Source organism: Dasypus novemcinctus, chromosome 9, assembly GCF_030445035.2.
Source record: "Dasypus novemcinctus isolate mDasNov1 chromosome 9, mDasNov1.1.hap2, whole genome shotgun sequence".
NCBI classification, from domain to species: Eukaryota; Metazoa; Chordata; class Mammalia; order Cingulata; family Dasypodidae; genus Dasypus; species Dasypus novemcinctus.
Genome location: NC_080681.1, coordinates 110,156,778 through 110,178,909, shown reverse-complemented (window position 1 = coordinate 110,178,909; position 22,132 = coordinate 110,156,778). Strand labels below are relative to the sequence as shown.

General features: G+C 45.9%; 2 pseudogenes; both read right to left on the bottom strand.

The window, feature by feature from the left end:
- Positions 1-2,029: 2,029 nt before the first annotated feature.
- LOC101427181 (DDB1- and CUL4-associated factor 13 pseudogene) lies at positions 2,030-3,144 on the bottom strand (annotated as a pseudogene).
- A 6,933-nt stretch (positions 3,145-10,077) lies between these two features.
- On the bottom strand, positions 10,078-15,996 carry LOC101426752 (glycoprotein-N-acetylgalactosamine 3-beta-galactosyltransferase 1 pseudogene; annotated as a pseudogene).
- Positions 15,997-22,132: the final 6,136 nt, after the last annotated feature.

Here is a 22,132-nt window from a genome sequence, read left to right as displayed (position 1 = left end):
CTGTTGTTGTCAGCGGCACAGGAAGTGTGGGCGGCGCCATTCCTCGGCAGGCTGCTCCCTCCTTCGCGCTGGGCGGCTCTCCTTACGGGGCGCACTCATTGCGCGTGGGGCTCCCCTACGCGGGGGACACCCCTGTGTGGCATGGCACTCCTTGCGGGCATCAGCACTGCGCATGGGCCAGCTCCACACGGGTCAAGGAGGCCCGGGGCTTGAACTGCGGGCCTCCCATGTGGTAGACGGACACCCTAACCACTGGGCCAAAGTCCGTTTCCCTGCATGTCTCTTATTGTGCCTCCTCTGTGTGTCTTTTTGTTGCATCATCTTGCTGCACCAGTTCTCTGCTTGGGCCAGCTTGCCGCGCAGGTCAGCACTCCTGTGTGGGCCAGCACTTCTGCACCAGCCAGCACGCTGCGTGGGCCAGCTTGCCTTCACCAGGAGGCCCCAGGAATCGAACCCTGGACCTCCCATATGGTAGATGGGAGCCCAATCACTTGAGCCACATCTGCTTCCCTGTCCATCTTTTTGGTTGTTGAAGATAATTTCTCCCTCTGCCTCTTCTCTCCAAGCTAAAGCTGTTTCTACTACTCTATACTAACACTAATTGCTGTGGTGGCTGCTCCTTCCCTCCTCTTGCTTCTGTGTCCTGAGCACTGGACACGAGCTGGAAACTGGGCTTAACATGTACAAGGATTATCCTGTTTAAGCTGCCTCACAGCCCTCTGAGGTAAGAGCAATTGTTCCCATTTTACAGATGAGGAACCTGAGGCTCAGAGGGGTGCAGACATTGGTTTAAGGTCCCCAGCTAAGATTAGAGCCCGGGTCTTTCTGACCCACTTGAGCCTTTGATGTCTTCCCTACCAGCAAATCAGGACAGCAGCCAGAAAAGTAGGGAGCCACTTGGAGGAGGAGAAGCTCTAGGATGCTGACAAAACAGCTCCAGACCCCCGCCCTGCCGACTGCTCCCTCCCAGGGCCCCGGCCCATTCTTGGAGAAGATGCTGGTGCTCAGCGAGCAGAAGCAGGCAGAAGGGGATGTAGTGGTGCTCCAGCTAAGCCTCGGGCTGGTCCTTCTCTTGGGCCTCCAGAACAGCAGCCGCTCTCTCCAGCACTCATACAGGGCTGGACCACGTCCTCTTCTTCCCTGTGGGATCCAGCCCACCCGTGAAATTCCCTGGCAGCCTGCCAGCTGTGGATGTCCAGGGGAGCGTCTTCTAGACCATTCGCCTCCTGGGAGTATCCTGAATTTACTCCCTATGCGTGTAGCCTAGGAAGCTCTAGGATTATTAGTCCAAGACTGAAAAACTAAATCCCATTTCTTGACATGTCCAAAGGATGAGGGATCCAATCCTCCCAAGGCCCCATATATTGAGATTATTAGGAGGTCCTCTCTCTCCTCTTGGGGCAGACCTTGAAATTGAGGGGGCTTCCTCAACCCAGGTCACTTAAAAAAAAATTTTTTTTTTTGATACTGATGAAAAAGAAAAAAGAACTTGACCACAAATTATAATTACTATTAATAAAAGTTATATGAATGCAGGCTAATCATCTTTAAAGTCTCAAGAATTTAAATATTATATGAAGCACAGAAAATGAATTCAGTTGAAATGTTCTGCCATAGTTCTTCTAAATGCTATGTGGAATTATAGAAAAAATCATGACAATCATCATGCAAACCAATATGAAAGATACCAAAAGATGTTTGGTCTTCAATGTAAACTCAAACTCTACTACACAATAAACAGGTCAAAGAGAAAGTATGACTGCAATTCCTACCAGCTAAAATTAAGTTAGCTTGCAAGTATTTTATTCTTCAATGAAATAAGAAAGCAGATCAAGGTATAAAATGGTGGATAGTCCTAGCAACCTGGCCAACTTTAAGGATAGTTTCCCAGGGTAGCTAGAATGAGCAAGGATGAAGTTTTACATGACGGAAATGTCTGATATGAAACTAGAGCCAGCACTTTTATTTGTAAAATTTATGCATCCAAATATAACAAATAATTATACATTATTTTTAGGAATACCAAATCTTATTTCATAATTGCCACTATGTGTTTCTTCTTCTCTGACACAAATGGCACAGATCTAGGCTTGCTATGTTTACGATGATTCACTTCCTTTTGTTGATGAGCTTCTTTCATGATGCACTGCTCCCGGACCTGGTTGTAAATAGATTTTGGTAAATGTTGGTGACGTTTTATCTGAAGACGAGACTGAAATTTCTCCTTCGAATTGTGATTATAATCCTTGGTTGCTTTTTCTCGTGATGTAAGCACATCCAACTTTTCAGATGAATGTTCATTTCATCAGGTGCATACATAACGTACTCCATTTCACACAGATAACATGCTGCATTCACACTGTGTGATAAACGTCCCTGCTTGGACCTTCGGCCACAGGAAAGATTCAAGTAGATTCATCAAACTTAGCAGACACAAACTCTTGCCCAGTGGGAAAGTAATCCTCATCAAGCACTGCAGACACATGATTCACATGTATCATTTCAGGAGTTTCAAGTGCCTGCGTATCAAAAGTATAGAACTTGTAATCTGCATTTGCTGCAGTAAAAATGAAAGCCTGCACAGGGTTCCAACAGATTGTATTTGTTCTCATCTAAGATAACCTTTTTCAGAAGAGTAGCTTGCCTCATATTATAGAATACTATGTTTCTGTCAGAAAGCGCAACTTGCCAAGAGAAATATCTCAATTGGGTTAAATTTAACACTACTGATACTGTAAAATCTCCAGGTCATTGGATATATAGGGTTGGTTCTTTGTTTATCCCAAATGTCCACTTGCTGACTACATGTGGTAAAAACATCTTCTTTACAGTGATGATCAATTCTGGTATATACTGTCTTTCCTAACACTGTATGCAGTGGCTCTTCCCCTTCTACATAGCCTAGTCCATCTATTTTCCAGCGCTTCACAGTTGTTGTTTTTTCTTTTAGGTATTGGGGCTGCGGGTTGAACCTGGGACCTCTTATGAGCTACACTGGCTTCCCTGAGTGGTGGTTTTTTGATTTGTTTGGTTTTTTATTTTGCTTTGAGGAAGTACTGGGAATTGAACCTAGGACTCCATACATGGGAAGCAGGCACTCAACCACTTGAGCTGCATCCACTCTCTGCTTCACAGTTACGTCATCACCAAAAGTAAAAAAAGCAGTTTCACAAAAGTGAGTACATATTCCTCATATCAAACCTTCCTGTGCTTGTATTGTATGGGTACATTTTTGTTTAGTTAAGTTCCAAATTCTAACCTCTCCATCACATGTCCCAGAAAGGACCATACCCAGGCTCTCAGGATGCTTTGCCAAGCAATTATCTCCATGTTGGTGACCATCCAGGGGAGTGATGATGGTTTGCAGGTGCTCATTCCAGTTTGGTAACATTTAAACTTCTTCCATATTCTTGTGGGACCTCAAAAGGATGTAAAAAAGGATCATAGTTTCTTGGAACTCTCTGTACGTTCAACTTTGTTTCATGGATGGATTTGTCTGGGTTCTGGCTCATAATCTTCACCTTCACCTTTGCAACTCCTTCTCACTGCTCAGGTCACTTTTTTTTTTTTTTAATTTTATTTTTTTTATTGACTTTGTAATATTATTACATTAAAAAAATATATGTGAGGTCCCATTCAACCCCACCCCCCCACCCCACCTCTCCCCCCTCCAGCAACACTCGTTCCCATCATCATGACACATCCATTGGATTTGGTAAGTACATCTTTGGGCACCTCTGCACCTCATAGTCAATGGTCCACACCATGGCCCACACTCTCCTCCATTCCATCCAGTGGGCCCTGTGAGGATTTACAATGTCCGGTGATTGCCTCTGAAGCACCATCCAGGGCAGCTCCATGTCCCAAAGACGCCTCCACCTCTCATCTCTTCCTGCCTTTCCCCATACCCATCATCCACCATGTCCACTTTTCCCAATCCAATGCCACCTCTTCTATGTGGACATTGGATTGGTTGTGTCCATTGCACCTCTATGTCAAGAGGAGGCTCAGATTCCACATGGATGCTGGATGCAATCCTCCCACTTTCAGTTGTAATCACTCTAGGCTCCATGGTGTGGTGGTTGTCCTTCTTCAACTCCATCTTAGCTGAGTGTGGTAAGTCCAATAAATCAGATTGTAGGTGCTGGAGTCTGTTGAGGCTCAGGACCTGGCTATCACATTGTCAGTCCAGAGATTCAAATCCCCTAAATATATCTTAAATCCCAACATTAACTGCACCTCCAGCACATTAGCATGAAAGTCTTATGAAGGAAGATCCCATCTGAGTCCAGATTCATCACACATAAACACCATTTCCAAAGAGGGGCCATCTGACCTGGTAGTTAACCCCATCGGCCATGACCATAACTCCCATGGGTCTCTTTAGCCCTCAAAGGAACCAATATCTGGGGGTTGTATCTGCTTTATCTGTCTCTCTGACTCTGCTCAGTTGTGCATGAGGGCAATCCTTCTGCCAGCCTCCAGACTCTTTTTTAGAAACTCGTAGCCATATAAACTCATTTCTCCTTTCCATTTTCCCCTTACTTTAGGTCAAACAGCATTTTAAAGTCATGTTATTTTATGTAGACAGGGATATTCTGCTGATCCGCATTGAACCTTCCGTATAAGGTCATTTTCCAGTTGCATCATCAGTTGGTAGTTGATAGTGGTCCCTCGGTGCCAGGGAGGCTCATCCCCGGGTGTCATGTCCCACGCTGGGGGGAAGGCATTGCATTTACATGCTGAGTTTGGCTTCGAGACTGGCCACATTTGAGTAACATGAAGGCTGACAGGAGGAAATTCCCAGGCACAATGTTGCTCTATCAGGTCACTTTTGACCCTTGGCTGGAACACCACAGAGCTGAGTCCAGAGAAGTGCCCTACTTGTTGTATCCATTTCAGCTGCTTCCAGAGCTCTTTGTTGCAAAGCTGATAGCAGGCCAACACAAAGATGTGTGCTTCCCCTTCAGTGGGTGGGGTCATTCCCAGAAAGCCACTGCCCAGCAAGGGGACAGCTCCTTTCCCATCTAGGTGGGCCTCGTGGCTGATTCTCCCCAGTGGAAGGTGAGCTGAAGTAAGGTGGGCCTCTTCCAGGCCCTGGTCTATCAGCGTCTCCCCTGTGACCCTCTGCAGGCTGGATGTGGATGGTCAGCATGGCCTAGGGTGCCGGAGATGCCAGAGGGTGAAGATGGCAGAGCCCCAGTTAGCCTGGGCTCCTGAGTGATTCATGGAACAGAGAAAATTTTAACAAAGCCTGTTGTGTTTAACCAGAGCCATTTGGGGGTTTATCAATGACAGTAACTAATACACCTGGGCTCTCACATGCCCCTCCAAATGAGAGACCCCCCCTCCTAAGGAGATTCCTTCATTCCTTCAGATATTCCACACTGGTGGAAAGAGAAAAGGGCCTTGCTCATGGGGTTCACTTTCTAGAGAAATGTTTCCCACAGTGCAGCATCTGGAAAACTGGCAGCACGTGAGATTCTAGGTGGCACAGGGATTATCTCATTTTATTTTAAGAGTTGTTTATCCCTTATATCACGTAAAGGGAACCTCATTAAGACTAAGTGTCGATCTCTCACCAGAAACCATGGAGGCAAGAAGGCAGTGGTATGATATATTTAAGGTACTGAAAGAGAAAAAGGTACTGAAAGAGAATTCTTTATGTGGCAAAAACTGTCCTTCAAAAATGAGAGTGAGTTTAAAGCCTTCACAGACAAACAAAAACCGAGAGCGTTTGTCACCAAGAGACCAAATTTACTAAGATACTAAAGAGATACTAGATAAGAGATACTAAGATACTAAAGAGATACTAGATAAGAGATACTAAACAGTGTGCTGCAGACTGAGAGGAAAAGACAAGGGCGAGGGGTTGGAGAAGAGTGTGGAAATGAAGATTTTAAGTAAGGGTAACCAAAAGGGTTAAAAGACAGACAATAGTAAGATCTGACAACAGAAAGTCAAGGGGTAAAATGAATGAAGTAATGTCTTTACAGTAATAATATTGAACATTAATGCACTGACTCTCCCAATCAAAAGATAAACTGACAAAATGGATTAAAAAATATGAGTCATCATATGCTATCTACAAGAGATCCACCTTAGCTACAAGGACACAATCAAGTTGAAAGTGAAAGGTTGGAAAAAGATATTCCATGCAAACGGTAATCAAAAAAGATCTGGAGTAGTGATACTAAAATAGAACAAAATAGATTTTAAATGCCTAACTGGTATAAGAGATGAAGAAGGTCACTATATATTTAAAAAAGGCCAATTAATATCCCCCCAATGTATCTGAGTTAGACTCATTTACAATTTTCCTACACCTGCTTCTTAGGCAACTTTTATTTGAAGCTATAATTAGCACCTTACCCATTAAATATGTGTCCCAGAGACTTAAATCTTCTGGCTGTTTATATGCTGGTTGAGCCTTGAATCTCAGGAGAGTTGCAGCCAACACCTACCCTCCAATTCTTCAGACTCGCCCAGGACAACGAACAAAAGAATGATGATGGACAACACTCATCCCAAAAAACAGAGAGTATCTACAACTGCAAGCAAGACAGTTCCATCCATCTGCCACATGGGATCTAAGTCCCCACTCAGTTGGAAGCAGAGAGGGCATCACCATCCCCAAATCCTCAAGATTGAGGAATGAACAAATGTAAAGAGGGAATGCAATTATGGACTAAAGAGGGAATGCACCTATGGTTATTCTAGTAATGGAAGAACTTGTAATATTGATATGAAGGCAGTGGTCACCAAAGGTCTGAGGAGAGGGAGAGGGAAGAAGAGGTGTAACACAAGGCATTTTTGGGATATTGGAATTGTTTTGCATGACATAGTAATGACAGATACAAGCCATTATACATTCTGTCAAAACCTATAAAATTGTGTGGTGCAAACTGTAAACCATAATGTAAACCATATACCATGGTTAGTAGCAATGCTTCAATATTTGTTCATCAATTGTAACAAATGTAACACACTAATGAAAGATGTTCTTAATGGTAAAATTGTGGGAGGGGGAGGGGGTGGGGTATATGGGAATCCCTTACATTTTCAATGTAACATTTATATACTCTAAAGTTTCTTTAAAAAAATAAAAAATAAGAAAATAATTACTAAAACTGTGGAAAGTAAAAAATAAAATAAAGGGACAATTCACCAATAATAAATATGTATGCACCTAACCTGGTGCCCCAAAATATACACACTGGTAAACTGAAAGAGGAAATAGATATCTCTACAATAATATTTGGAGACGTCAATACACCACTCTCGGCATTGGACAGAACATCTAGACAGAGGATAAATAAGGAAATAGAGATCTTGAATAATATGATAAATGAACTAGACTTAACAGACATTTATAGAGTATTACACCACAAAACAGAAGAATATACAATCTTCTCAAGTGCACATGGATCTTTCTCCAGGATAGACCATAGGTTGCATCATAAGCCAGATCTCAATAAATCTTAAAAGATTGAAATTATACAAGCACTATCTCTGATGATAATGGAATGAAGCTGGAAATCAAAAATAGGCAGGAAAAAGGGAAAATTCACAAATATATGGAGATTAAACAAAACATTCTTAAATAATCAGTGGGGTCAAAGAAGAAATATCTCAAGATGAATGAAAAGAAGAACAAAATACATCAAATCTTATGGGATGCAGCAAAGGCAGTGCTGAGAGAGAAATGTAGAGCCCTCAAAGCCTACATTAAAAAAGAAGAAAGAGCTAAAAGCAAAGACTTAACTACACATCTGGAGGAACTGGAAAAAGAAGAGCAAACTAATTCCAAGGCAAGCAGAAGAGAAGAAAAGAAATAACAAATATTAGAGTAGAAATCAATGAAATGGAGAATAAAAAAAACAATAGAGAGAATCAACACCACTGAAAGTTGGTTCTCTGAGAAGATCAACAAAATTAACAAACACTTAGCTAGACTAACAAAGAAAAAAGGAGAGAAGATGCAAATAACTAATATCAGAAACGTAAAGGGGGGCATTACTACTGACCACATAGAAATTAAAGAGATCATAAGAGGGTATTATGAACAATCGTATGCTAACAAACTAGACAATGTTGATTAAATGAACAAATTTCTACGAACACACGAACAACCGACACTGACCCTAGAAGAAGTAGATCGCTTCAATAAACCAATCACAAGTAAAGAACCTCCCCAAAATGAAAAATTCAGGACCAAATGGCTTCACAGGTGAACTCTGCCAATCATTTAAAGAAAATCTAATACCAATCTTGTTCAAAATCTTCCAAAAGTTGAACAGGAGGGAATATTATCAAACTCATTCCATGAAACCAACATCACCCTAATACCAAAGCCAAATAAAGATATTACAGAAAAAGAGTTTATCCAATTTCTCTAATGAAAATAGATGTAAAAATCCTCAACAAAATACTTGCAAACTGAATCCAAAAGCACATTCAAAGAATTATACATAATGATCAAATGGGTTTTATCCCAGGTATGCAAGGATGGTTCAACATAATAAAATCAATGAGTGTAGTAAACCACATTAATAAATTGAAGGAAAATCACATGATCCTCTTGATAGATGCAGAAAAGGCATTTGACAAAAATCAACAACGTTTCTTGATAAAAACACTCCAAAAGATAGGAATAGAAGGAAACTTTCTCAATATGATAAAGTGCATATAAGAAAAAGCCACAGTCAACATTGTGCTTAATGGTGAAAGACTGAAAGCTTTCCCACTGAGATAGGGAACAAGACAAGTATGCCCAACTGTCTCCATGGTTATTTAATATTTTGCTAAAAGTTCTAGCTAGAGAAATTAGGGAAGAAACAAAAGTAAAAGGCACCCAAATAGGAAAGGAAGAAATAAAATTTCCACTATTTGCTGATTATATAATCATATACCTAGAAAACCCTGAAAAATCCACAGCAAAGCTGCTACAACTAATAGATAACTTCAGCAAAGTGGTGGAATACAAGATTAATAGGCAAAAATCAATAGTATTTCTATACACTACTAATGAGCAAACTCAGGAGGAAGTCAGAAAAAATTCCATTTACAATAGCGACTAAGATAATCACATATTTAGGAATCAACTTAACTAAGGACATAAAGGACCTGTATTTAGAAAACTATAAAACATTGCTAAAAGAAACCAAAGATGACCTAAATAAATGGAAGAATATTCCATGTTCATGGATTGGAAGACTAAATATCATTAAGATGTCAATTCTACCTAAACTGATTTACAGATTCAATGTGATACCAATAAAAATATCAACAATATATTTCTAGTTTTTGCAGAATTGGAAAAGCAAATTATCAAATTTATCCAGAAGGGTAAGGGCCCCCAAATAGCTGAAAATATCTTTAAAAAGAACAAAGCTGTAGGACTCTCACGTCTCCAATTTTAAATCACATTACTTAGCTACAGGGATAAAAACAGCACGATACTGGCATAAAGATAGATTGACAAATGGAATCAACTTGAGAGGTCAGATACAGAGCCTCACATCCATGGTCAAGTGATTTTTTTTTTAAAGCTTTATTGTCCAATAGTTTCTTCCACCCTTCCCCCTCCGTCCCTGGGATGGCTCCCTTGTCTGTTTGCTTGCTGTTTTTTGCTCATTGTCTGCTCATTACTGTGTTGTTGTTCTTGTTTTGTCCTTCTCAAATTTTCTTTTTTTAAAAAAATTTATTTATTCTTAAGTGTATTTTTTTGAAGATACATAGAACACAAAAAATGTTACATTAAAAAAATGTAAGAGGTTCTCATATATGCCCCCACCCCCACCCCCCACTGCTCTCACATCAACAACCTCTTTCATCATCGTGGCACATTCATTGCATTTGGTGAATGCATTTTGGAGCACTGCTGCACCACATAGATAGTAGTTTACATTGTAGTTTATACTCAGTTTTCTTTAAGGTAAATTTTTTTTAGCACTGTATGTGTTACTAACATGGTACAGTGTAGTTTTAGCAAATTTAACTGTTTTTGTTTCTCAGGGACAATAACACATGTGGTCAGGAACAGGCAAAAGAAAACCTCTTTTCTAGTCCCTCTACCTGGTCACCATTTTAAAAATGAATTCTTCATATATATATACTGTAGCAAAAACCCATTTTAACAGACTTCATAGCTCATTTAAAGCTTCGTGTTATAGTCATTCATATGAAAGATTTCTAATATGCAATGTTCATTTAGAAAGAATTCCTCGCTGGGATTCCGGAGTTATGGTTCAGAAATGCAGGAGTCCTTCTTCATGCACTGTCAGACATTTTCCCTCTCTTCATTCATGTTTTTCATTCAAAGGTTTTTTTTTTATTTTACTTTTGGATCATCGTTTGTATTTTTCACCGATTTCCTTTAATATGGTCTCAGGTAAGGCAGGTTAATATCTGTATAGATAACCACATGGGTGAAGATAATACATGAGGTACTGTAACTAAATCATAGTTAGAGGGCCAATATAATGAAAAGAAATTGCAAGATCAGCAAAGCATCTGGGACCCTCTACAGGAGGATAATAGTTGTAATTCCAGTACCAAAAGGTTTTGGGTAGGTAACTTTTGATTAAGTGGTGTTCGGGTACAAAGGGATGAAAAGTTTCCTTGCCAGTGGTATCTCTGGACTCTCCCGCCTCTACATTTATAATTTCCATGCATCTCCCCAGGCCTACGTCTTCAGTGGAGTGCCTGTGTGTACATTTGTCACTTTAAATGCATTGGCAAATCTCTTCAAGGCTTCCTTGCTCCATACATGTCCCGCTCTTCCACTCATGCAGCCCTGCTTTACATAGGGCTTCAATCTTCTCCCAAAGTAAATGGGTTTTTCAGGATCATATTTTGCAAGAAGCCATCTCAAATTGTCTAGTATGACATACGTATCATCATCTGCTTTCATAACCCAATCAGCATCTTCTAAATAAGGGTCAGAAGCGTACTGAAAAGCTTTAATTGTTTTCCAGTATAGTTGGTCTCTGCCTTCTTTGGTTTTTAATCCCACAGTAGGGAAGTCTGTATTTTCTTCTGAACTCATAAACAAAACTTTATTACAACATCAGGCCCATGTAGCTTTGATGTGTTTGGCCTTCTTCTCTAGATTTTGAGGTCCTGTTGTAACCCAGCAAAGAATTGGAACCTTCTGATAGAGTTTCTCAGCCATGTCAGTGTTCTCATCTTTATGTTGGCATCTGCATTGACGTTCATCGTCCTTCTAGATGTCTCTGTCATTATCATCAGAATGTCTAGCATGAGGATCATTATGAAGAATATTAGGCTGGGTATCACTTGGTTCTTCCAACAAAATACTAAATAGCTGACATCAGCAGCAGCTCCCTCTCGCCCCTCCAGGGGACCGGAGGGGGTCGACATGAGGCCAGAGACCGTTCCTCCTTCGGTGGCCACAGAAGTGACTCAGGGCTGCTAGCCGGGGCTGCCCACTGCCGCCCAGATCATTCTGGGGCAGCGGTGGTGGCTGAGGTAGGCTGGGTGTTTAGCTTGTTATCTCTTTGTTTTTTCTTTAGGAGGCACCAGGAACCAAACCTGGGACCTCCTATGTGGGAGGTGGGCACTCAGCTGCTTGAGCCACATTCACTCCCAGTCACGTGATTTTTTAAAAGGTTCATTTTATTTATTTATCTTCCCTTCCCCCTCATTGTCTGCTCTCTATATCCAAGTGATTTTTGACAAGGCTGTCAAACCCACTCAGCTGGTCAGAACAGTCTAGTCAACGAATGGTGCTGGGAGAACTGGATATCCACTCCTAAAAGAAAGAGAGAGGACCCATATTTCATACCTTATAAAAAAGTCAACCAAAATGGATCAAGGACCTAAATACAAAAGCTAGAACCATAAAACTCCCAGAAGAAACTGTCAGGTAACATCCTCAAGATCTTGTGGTATGTGGTTGTTTCTTAAACCTTATACTCAAAGCATAGCAATGAAAGAAAAAAAATAGATAAATGGAACCTCCTCAAAATTAAACACGTTCGTGCTTCTAATGACTTTGTTAAGAAGGTGAAAAGGCAGCCTATTCAATGGGAGAAAACTTTTGGAAACCACCTATCTGATAAGGGTTAATTTCCATATTATATAAAGGAATCACACAACTCAAGGATAAAAAGACAGGGGCGCGGATGCAGCTTGTGTTTGAGTGCCTGCTTCCCACGTACGAGGTTCTGGGTTTCACAACTGGTACCTCCTTGAAAAAAAAAAAGGATAAAAAAAGCAACCCAATTAAAAAAATAGGTAAAAGACTTGAATAGACATTTTTCCAAAAAGGAAATACAAATGGCCAAAAAGCACATGAAAAGATACTCACCATCACTAGCTATTAGGGAAATGCAGATAAAAACTACAACGAGGTACCATTTCATGACTTACAGAATGGCCACTATTAAAAAAACAGAAAACTACAAGTGCTGGAGAGGATGCGGAGAAATAGGAGCACTCCTTCACTGTTGGTAGGAGGGTAAAACGGTGCAGCTTCTGTGGAAGCAGTTTGGGGGTTCCTCAGGAAGCTAAATACAGAACTGCTGTTTGATTCGGCAATCCCATTACTAGAAATATATTCAGAAGAAATGAAAGCAAGCACACAAAAACAGGTATTTGCACACGATGTTCATAGAGACATTATTCACAATTGCTAAAAGATGGAAACAACTTAAGTGCCCATCAACTGATGAATGGATAAACAAAATGTGGTATATAAATGTGGAATACTATCCAGCTGTAAGAAGAAATGAATTTGGGATGCATATTGCAACATGGATGAACCTTGAGGACATTATGTTCAGTGAAATAAGCCAGACACAAAAATATTGTTGGTCTCACTGATACGAACTAAATATGATAGGTAAACTTACGGAGTTCACCTATAGAGAATGGGTTAGTAGGAGACAGAATGTGGGTTGAGAAGTGGGAGCTGATGCCGATTGCATGTAAAATGTTTAATAAGGTTGATTGTAAATATGTGGAAATGGATAGAGTTGATGGTAACACCTTATAGTGAGTATAATAACACTGCTGATTTATAAATGTGATTATAGCTGAAAGATAGTCTAAGGGGGTTAATGTTGATGGAAGACAGAGGATAATCTAGAGACTGAATAACATAGTGATTTCAGTGGTAGATGAGGATTGTGGTTAATAATACAAATACAAGAATGTTCCTCTATTAAAAGGTGTTAAAAATCTGGTGATACATGGGGAAAAGGCAACTAATGTAACTTATAGGCTGTATTTATCAGTAACAGTGTAATATTTTTGTAGCAAAGGCAAAGAATGTACTATATCAAAGAATGTACTATAAAGTAAAAAAGAATATGAGATTTAGTTTTATGAGATGTGAACATGATCAAGCATTTATTTTTCATTTTCTTCATTAACAAGGAGACTTTGGTCCTGTCATTTAACCCATCTGTGCTCATTTATTCATGTTTTGGAACATTGGAAAAACAAATGAGTTTGTTTTTAGGGTTAAATAAGATAAATGCGTTTGGACAGGATTTTAAAAAAAGTAATGCTTCCATAATCTATTACGTTGCTTTTTGTCTGTTACTTTATTTTTTGAAGTTGAAATAAATAAAAAAAAAATTATTTAATTTTTTACAACTACTTTGATCTGGCCTTTTCATTTATGGTAGTGATAAAAATTCCCTTTTAAGTTATATGTATTTAAGTGAAAGGAAGAGGCAACATTTTAAAGAAAAATGTTAAGAAAATTCTAGGGTACCTGATCCTTAGGAATGGGGAAAGGGGGGAGGAGGTACCTGCGTGAGTGAAGTTTGGGAAATGCTCTTTTTAGTGTTTGCTTTTCCCTGCGGGGGGAGAGGCTGTGTCAGCTAAAGGGTCCAAGCTGAGGAGACCTGGCCGGTGGTCTCCCACCCCTCCCAGGCTCTCCCCTCACCAGCTTTTTTGGACAGCGGGTCTCTCCAGGGCAAAGCGGAGTGGCGCTTCCTCCACCCATCTCCCTCCCCGCACTCCCCCGGGACCCAGGCCCTCTCTCCTCTTCCTGCCGGGCTCGGCCAGGCCCTGCGCCTCTCCCATTTGGCTAGATGCAGTTCTAAAAACAACTTCAGGAGCACGGGGATGTTTTCCCGCCTGCACAAAAGGTCCGCCTGTCCCCAGCCTGCCCCCAGTTCCTGTTTCCTCTCCGTGGGCTGGTAGCTCTTTGCCGCCTGGAAGGTGGTGGGAGTGGGTTTGTCTTTTTCTCATTTTGTTTTTGGAACGTGAGTATCTTTCTGAATCTGTCGGGCCTCATGACGACAGCGTGGGCCTGTCAGCAGCCCTGCCAAGGCCGAAGGGCTCCACGGGCTGCCTCCCTGACCTGGCACCCAGACGGGCCCCAGCAACGCCAAGGGCTTACCTAGGAAGGAAGCTGTAGCCGGCACTCCGTTTCTGTGCCCCCTCCGTGGCTCCTGCGTGCCTTTCCCTCTAACAGTCTGTCCCTGTGACTCCCTTCGGAGGCCTCCTTGGCTGACGACCTGCCACCGCATGTGTGTGCGGGACTGTCAAAGCCCAGCTCACTGGCCTCCAGGTAGGAACAAACCCTGAGGCATCATTTACACTCCAGGGCTCCCCAAGGTCGGGCTCCAGCTGACAAGTTGGCCCTCCCGCCTCTGCCCTTGGCTTGTCTGGGGGGCACATCTCTTAAGAAATCACTTCTGCATGAATCCTCTTCTCAAAGTCAGCTTCTGGACAGTCCAACCTGAGACAGGCGCCCAGAGCCTACTGCTGGGGGGCCTGACGTGCAGGACCCAGCCCAGGGAGCCACGCAGGGACCCCGTCCCAGAACCCTGAGGGTTTCGGTGGCTCATGGCCACAGTGCTTTGCAAATGGGCGGCCCTCCGTGAGCATTGGGAGGCCAGCGATAGTGAACGGGGAGGCTCCCGCACGGTCTGCTCCTGCACCCTTCCTCGGCAGGCCTTCCCCAGCCACGCGACCTGAGAGCTCACCTCGTTCACTTCAGGCGCTGACCACGCAGCCCGGGAGTGAGCATCTGTGCGTAGCTCAGCCCACCACTTCCTCCTCCTGAAGGGCAAGACCAAAACCACTGCTCATGGTCCTGTGCGCCAACCCGTCTAAGAACCAGCGGGAGTCCATTCCTCCTCGGACAGTCGATTGCAGGCACCGCCTGCGAGGCTTAGGAGAGGCAGGCGGTCTGGGATCTGGCCCAGCTCTTCATGGAGCCTCTTGTGCCCGCTAGACCTGCCCATTTCTGATTCCAAGTCTACCACTACCATTGTCCAGTGGGCTGCTTCTGTGCCCACCTACTGTTACGACTTGGAGGGTCTGCCCACATCCAGTGCCTGAGGGGAAGCTCAGGTACCACAGGGGGTTGGTGCCTCATGATACTTTAGGTTCTAGTAGTGTGCCAGCCATTGTTTCTCAGAAGGAGAGGCGTTCCCTGCAGCAGGTGCCTAGGGGTCTCTACTGGTGTTCGCCAAAGACTCCTCCCACCATCCTCATCCAGGACCGTGGAATCTTCACGGTCATGTGGCTCAACTAGTAGGGCAGCTGGCACTGCGGCTTGGATCTGCTTGAGTCATCTTTTGCTTTGTCTCTAAATTGATAGCTTTATGAATCAACAAATAAACAGCTTGGAGCAGCATTCCCAAGTATCATAAGCTTCAAAACCCAAAAAGGCCCATCAGATGCCGTGCCGTTTTGGTAGTCTTAGTTTCCTTGGTTGCCATAACAAAGTACCGCAATGGAGTGGCTTAAAACAACAGACATTTATTGTCATCAGCTCTGGAGGCGGGAGTCTGAAACCAAGGTGTCAGCAGGGCAATGCTCCCTCCAAAGGCTCAAAGAGAATCTGTCCCTTGCCTCTTCCAGCTTCTGAGACTCCAGGCACTCCCTGGCTTGTGGCTGCGTCACTCCAGGCTCTGCCTCCATGGTCACCTTGCCTGTGTGTCTCTTACAAGGACGCTCGTCACTGGCTTTGGGGCCTACCTGGATAACCCAGGATGAGCTCCTCATCTCGAGATCCATAACGTAATTCTCTCCACAGAGACCCTCTTTCCAAATAGTGCATCCACAGGGCCAGGGATTAGGACAAGGACATGGCTTTTAGGGTCCATTTTCTTTTTGCCTACTACACGGTAGAAGGTACTGAGTGCAGCAACTTCTCCTTTCTTTGAGAGGGAAGTTCTTGGCCAACCCTGTGAAGGCATCTGGGGTTCTTCCCACTTCCTGCTCCCCAGGTTCACTGCAGCAAGGGGATGGGGACACCACCCCAGTGAAGGGCCTGGGTGGCTGCCCAACAGCATCCAGACACTTTTCCTGATCGTCTTGACACTTCTCAGACAGCACCCTGCCCACTACTTTAAGGATATCATGAGATTGTAGGCTGCTAATCCCACAAAAAGCCCCATCTCTGGATCTGCAGTTAGGGAACCTGACCTAGGACAGTCCCTGAGGACAAGATTATGAGGGAGAATGTGGAGTTAACATCCCCCCGATGGAGACTGTGAAGGTGTTCTGCTCTTCCTACTATGGGAAGGCAGACTTCTCTGGCTTCTCTCTGCCAGTGGGTGTCATGAAGAAAGCATTTATAATAACAAACCAATAGCTGCATACCAAACTCCAGAGGCTGCGCTGATCTGATCCCATGTCTGGCGCAGTAGCTAAGAGTAGGCTGTCTCTGGCTAAGCTGATCTCATGTCTGGTGCAGTAGCTAAGAGCGGGCTATCTCTGGCTAAGCTGATCCCATGTCTGGTGCAGTAGCTAAGCGTGGGCTATCTCTGGCTAAGCTGATCCCATGTCTGGCATAGTAGCTAAGAGTGGGCTATCTCTGGCTAAGCTGATCCCATGTCTGGCATAGTAGCTAAGAGTGGGTTATCTCTGGCTAAGTTGATACCATGTCTGGCATAGTAGCTAAGAGTGGGTTATCTCTGGCTAAGTTGATACCATGTCTGGTGCAGTAGCTGAGATTGAGCTATCCCTGGCTAAGCTGATCCCATGTCTGGTGCAGTAGCTAAGAGTGGGCTATCTCTGGCTAAGCTGATCCCATGTCTGGCACAGTAGCTGAGATTGAGCTATCCCTGGCTTAGTTGACCACAGTCCACTGTCATCCTTGTCACCTCCTCAGGGAGACCCTCTCTGACTCCTCACATGGAGTGCCTTCCAGCTCCCAGTCTTCCTCCATCAGATTATCCAATTATACTTTTATAGTACTTTTTACTCTCTAAATCATGACATTATTTGTTTGTTTATGACCTTTCTCCCCACTAGAGCATAAACTCTACATGGCTAAGGACTTTGTCTGACTTATTCACAGCTGGATCCCTAGCACCCCAAACTGTGGTAGATGCTTTATCAATATGTATTGAATGAATAAAAAAACATGACAATGCTCTTTCAGTTAAAGGAGACTGAGGGAAGAAAGAGGGTTTTCTGGGGCGACTCTAAGTGGAGGCCCCTTCTGCAGGTCACTGGGGCAGGAGCAGGCAGGTCAAGGTGGCTGGCCGTCTTCCAGGTGGTGAAAATCCTCCCGGGCCGTGCCAGCCCCTCATCGGCCGATCTCCTTGTTGGGTCTGGCACAGACCTCAAGGAAACATAACGTTTTTAATAAAACCTCAGAGTCAATAAAGGCGAATGGTCTCAGGTGCCTCTCCTGCCGGCCCCAGCTGTTGACTTTAGAAGTCAAGAGGTTGGGGTGTTGCCCAATTCCCGTGTAGTTTGGGGAGATATAAGCTAGAAGGACCTGGCCGCGTTTTATATGAAAACAAAACAAAACAAAACAAAACAAAACTCACTGGGCCTTGGAAAGATTCCACCACCAGCCAGAATCAAAGGTCCATTCAGAGTGACAGAACTTCTTACATTCGCCGCTAATGAAAACCAAACCTCTCCTTTCTCGGAGCATTTCCAGGCGCTGCACGTGGAAGGGGCTGCAGTGGCATGGTCGGCCACCCCTCTCGCCACCAAGAGGGCCCCACTGAGTTAAAATGGTTTTATGATAATATGGGTCTCGTATTTTTCTAATTTCAGGCGTCGGTGATTTAGGACTGAGTTGTTTTCATGGAAAAAGGAACAGAACTCGTCTGAGGCAGGGCAAGACTGCTGTCTCAGCAGAGAGCCCACCATGCTAGTCCGACCATGGTCTCAAAATCCTCTGCCTGGATATTGATCAAAGTCTAGAAGTTTAATGCAATACATCCCTAATAAATGTGCTCGTTTTAGAAAACTTGGAAAACAGAGAAAAATAGAAAGAAGGAAACAAAGTCGCTGTAAGCCCCCCCTTCCGGAGATTTCATTCTAGATTATTTTTATCTCTACTTTTAAAATAAATACTTGACATACTCTCTGTATATGTGTATCTGGCTATAAAACGTTTATTGCTAAAAAAGTATTTCTGTATTGGTAGAAAATAGAAAATGAACTTCTGGATGGAAAAACCCAAAAATATCAACAGGGGTTATCTCTGGAGGAGGGATTATGGATAATTTTTCTTCTGTTCTTTTTTGTTATCTGTCTTATCTAGTTTTCTCCCCCATGATTATGTATTATTTAATGTAATTAATTTTTTTATTTTAAAATTTTAATACTTAAAATATTTTAATAATTCTAAACTCCTTTCACATTTTATTTTAGATTTTAATAAAAATTTAATCCATTTAACAAAATAAAATTTGATGCCTAGAACTTGGGACTCTTGGCCCCCGAGTCTGCTAACCTGATCACGGAGGAGAGAGGGGCGGCAGGACCAGACTCCGAGCTCTGGCTCTGAGAGCTGCACGTGGCCTTGTGTGTGGTCCCAGAGGACTGTCATGAGGAAATTGAGGCAGGAATAGGCTTCGTTAAAAACTTGTGGGGTGGAGGGGTCAGGGCGAGGGCAAGGGTGTCCACTGCTCAGGTGGCAATGACAGAGAGTATCACCAAGACTTCTCCGCAGCGACTGCAAAGCCACGCCGAGGGCCCTCGAGCCTGAGGTCGGGGCCTGGGGTCCCTCCTTCCTGTGACTTCAGGGGTGAAGCTGTTCTAGAGTGTGCTTAGCTCCTCCACCACCTGGAACAGGGCTGCTTCGCCTGGACCCCTGGGAACGGGTTTCTGTGCCCCCCAGCCCCAGCCCAGGCTCCGAGCTGCCAGGCGACGCCTCCAAATCAGCCCACCTGGACGTGCCGCCGCCCCTGGGCCTGGCTCGCCAGGGCCTGCAGGACCAAGCCCAAACCTCGCTGGGCCTTCAGCCCCACGGCCTGGGCCTGCAGGCCTCCCCTACCCCTCCCCGCCCTTGCACCACCCCCTGCTCTGTGCTTTCCCGCGCGCTCCCGCGCCTCTCCTCCAGGCCTCGGCACATGTGGTTCCCTCTGCCTAGAAGGTCCCCCGCCATTTCTAGGCCTGGCGAACTCCTCCTCATCTGGCCATCTTATCTGAGGGGGAGAGAGGCCACTTCCTCTGAGAAGGCCCCCATGTTTGCCCAGAACCACGCCAATGTATCCTACAGGTGAGCACAACCTGTCTTCCTTTCTGTCTGCCCTTTGAGCTCCCTGAGGGCACAGCTGTGACTTATGCACTTGTTCTTCTGGGTGCATAATCGGTGAATGAGTGAATGAAGGCGGCCAATGGCCTTCCAGCCACCAGGCCCCGGGAGATCAGTGGGCTGGTATGGCCCAAACACCCGTCACCCGTTGGGACACCAAAGAGCCCACAACTGCTTCTGGCATCTGGCCTGGGCAGAGGGAGGGCGCTTCCAGAAGGCGGGCACCAGGGCTGCCGGCTCTCGGGCTGCTGGCTTAGGGCTGCCTCACTGCCCTTCAACTGAGGGTTTCCTCCAGGCAGGGCTTGGGGCCGTCTCTCTCCACGGGTGAATATAAATATATAAAACAAACAGCACGCTCTTAGCTGCACAACTAAAAATAGGAAGCTCGGAATCCGGCTCCCCAGGCCCCTCTAACCGCTGGACCACACAAGTGTGGGTGCGGATGTTGGGGGCTGTGGCCCTTCACGCCCTCCCAGCCCCCCAGCCCTCCTGGGGAGGACTGAGGGGCCTTCTGGGTTTCCGCCAGAAACAGTTCATTCTTTCAGCCCGGCTCCCCTAATTCCAGTCCTGTTTGACAGCTCATTTCATTTACGGTCCCCAAATGAACTGACCCACTGCGGTGCGTTCCCCACTCGCTTGGCAAAACTGGGGGCAGAGAGCTGGGCCCTGGGCTGCCAGGTGCTGCCAGCTGTGCTGGGGGGCCTGGATGGCTGTTTGGTGAGGAGGGTGCAGTCTAGCCATTTGGGACAGGCAGGGGGCCCGGCTGAGGAGTGAGGGGCTCTGGGTTTGCATACAGCCCTGTTCTGCCGCAGTTAGGTCCCTCATGTGCAGTTTCCTCAGACCCTCCAAGTTCTCCTCTTGGGTACATGCCATTACCTCTGGCCTGAAAAATCCACAGCCATCCCATGGCCGGGAGCCCAGCAGCTGCAGGGCAGGTTTGTCTGGGGCCACTTCTCCCCTCAGGAGGTGCCAAGCCACCCCTGAGCCCCAAGGCCTGTGCCCCCTCTCAGCCCATCGCCAGCCAGCCACTGGCCATGGGATGCGGGGTGGCCTGTGCTGGTGAAGCTGCAGCCTGAGCCTCGACGCTGGGATTGGACTCCCAGTCCCCCAGCCCCTGCCCAATGTGGCCTCCACAGCCTGGACTGGCTGCTTCACGGCCCGAGCTCCTGCTTAGCCCAGGGGAGGGGGCTCCAGGAGGCTAGGGTCGCTGGACTAGGGAAGCTGACACTTCTTCAGGTCGTTCTCATTCTTGTCCCAAAGTAGGTCTTCGGGGATCACAACGCCCGTGATTCTAGCACGGACCTGGCACACAGCAAGTGTTTAATGAAAGAGGGAGCTCAGAGCGGAAGAGGGACCCCAGGTCATGCCCCAGGAAACGAGCCCTGCCCGCCCCCCCCCAAGGCACGTCGCAGGCCCCTGCAGGGCGAGGCCAGGCAGTTCTAATGTCTGACCTGAATTCTGGCTGCAACTGGGGGCCCCCTTCTCACATTCTCGGGAGAGGGTCCTCTCTCCACCTGCTGCCCAGCAACGCCCGCCCCTGCCGCCACCTGCAGGGCGCGGTGGTTACTACAGCGCTCCCTCAAGGACCCCCTCCCCTCCACGTGTGGCCTCGCGCAAACCCCGGAGCTGGCGCTGGCTTTCCCCTCCAGGAGCTGGGTGTGCCGGCCTGAGCCTGCTGGAGTGGAGGGGCTGGCTGGTGGGGAGGGGCTTGAACTGTCACCTGTAATCTCAGTTTCTGCAAAGTGATCCCTAACAAGCACCTAAATTAAACGGCAAGCGGCGTGCCGGCCTGACCCAGGCGCACGCCCCCCAGAGCCCACCCCAGGAGAATTCTGAAGCAGCTATGGATGGCCCCTGCTCAGAGGCTGGGACAGAGTGGGACCGAGGGTTTAGCTTGGGGAAATGGGAACTTCCTGCTGAATGCTGGGTGTCAGGCGGACCAACCCAACTGAACAGGGCTGTCTTGGGATTAGGTTTTCAAACAAGGGGTGCACTCGAAAATAAAACCCCTTTGCACAGGCCCCGGCACTTGCTGGCGGGGGGAGGGGGGCAGGAGTGGCCAAGCCAGGTCCCCGCCCCACCCCACTCAAAGCTCCATCCTGCTATGGTCCCAGCGCAGCCACGAACAACTCTATGGAAGATTCGGAGCCAGATGACACCCTCTTTTTGGGCCTCAGCCCCCTCATCTGCAAAATGGGGGAGCTGAAAGTGCTGCTTGCTTCAGAGTCCTGATAGTTAAGTCGCCACTGTCCCAGCAAGCGCAAGTCCTGGCGGGGAGGGGCGGTTCCCACCAAGACTGCTGTGTGCTCCGTCTACCTCTGCCCCCTCCCCAAATCTGAACCTGGAGAACAGGCTGGAGGAGGTGCACAGCTTCTTCAGTCCACCTGTGCAAAATCATAGGACACCTGTGCGGGGGCAGGGCTTGCTGGCCCTTGATGTTTCCAGCCACACTAGGAGGAGACCCTCCAGCTGCGCCTGGACCAGGGTGGTCTCTGGCCTTTCCTGGTGCAGCTGGATACAGGGTGGCCGAGGTGCTGGGTGTCTCCTGAGGGGCTGATTTAGCCTGCCCCGATTCTTCCCCAGCAGTGTGGGGGATCCCACACACCCCGCCCCAGCCCTAGAAGACTGGCATTG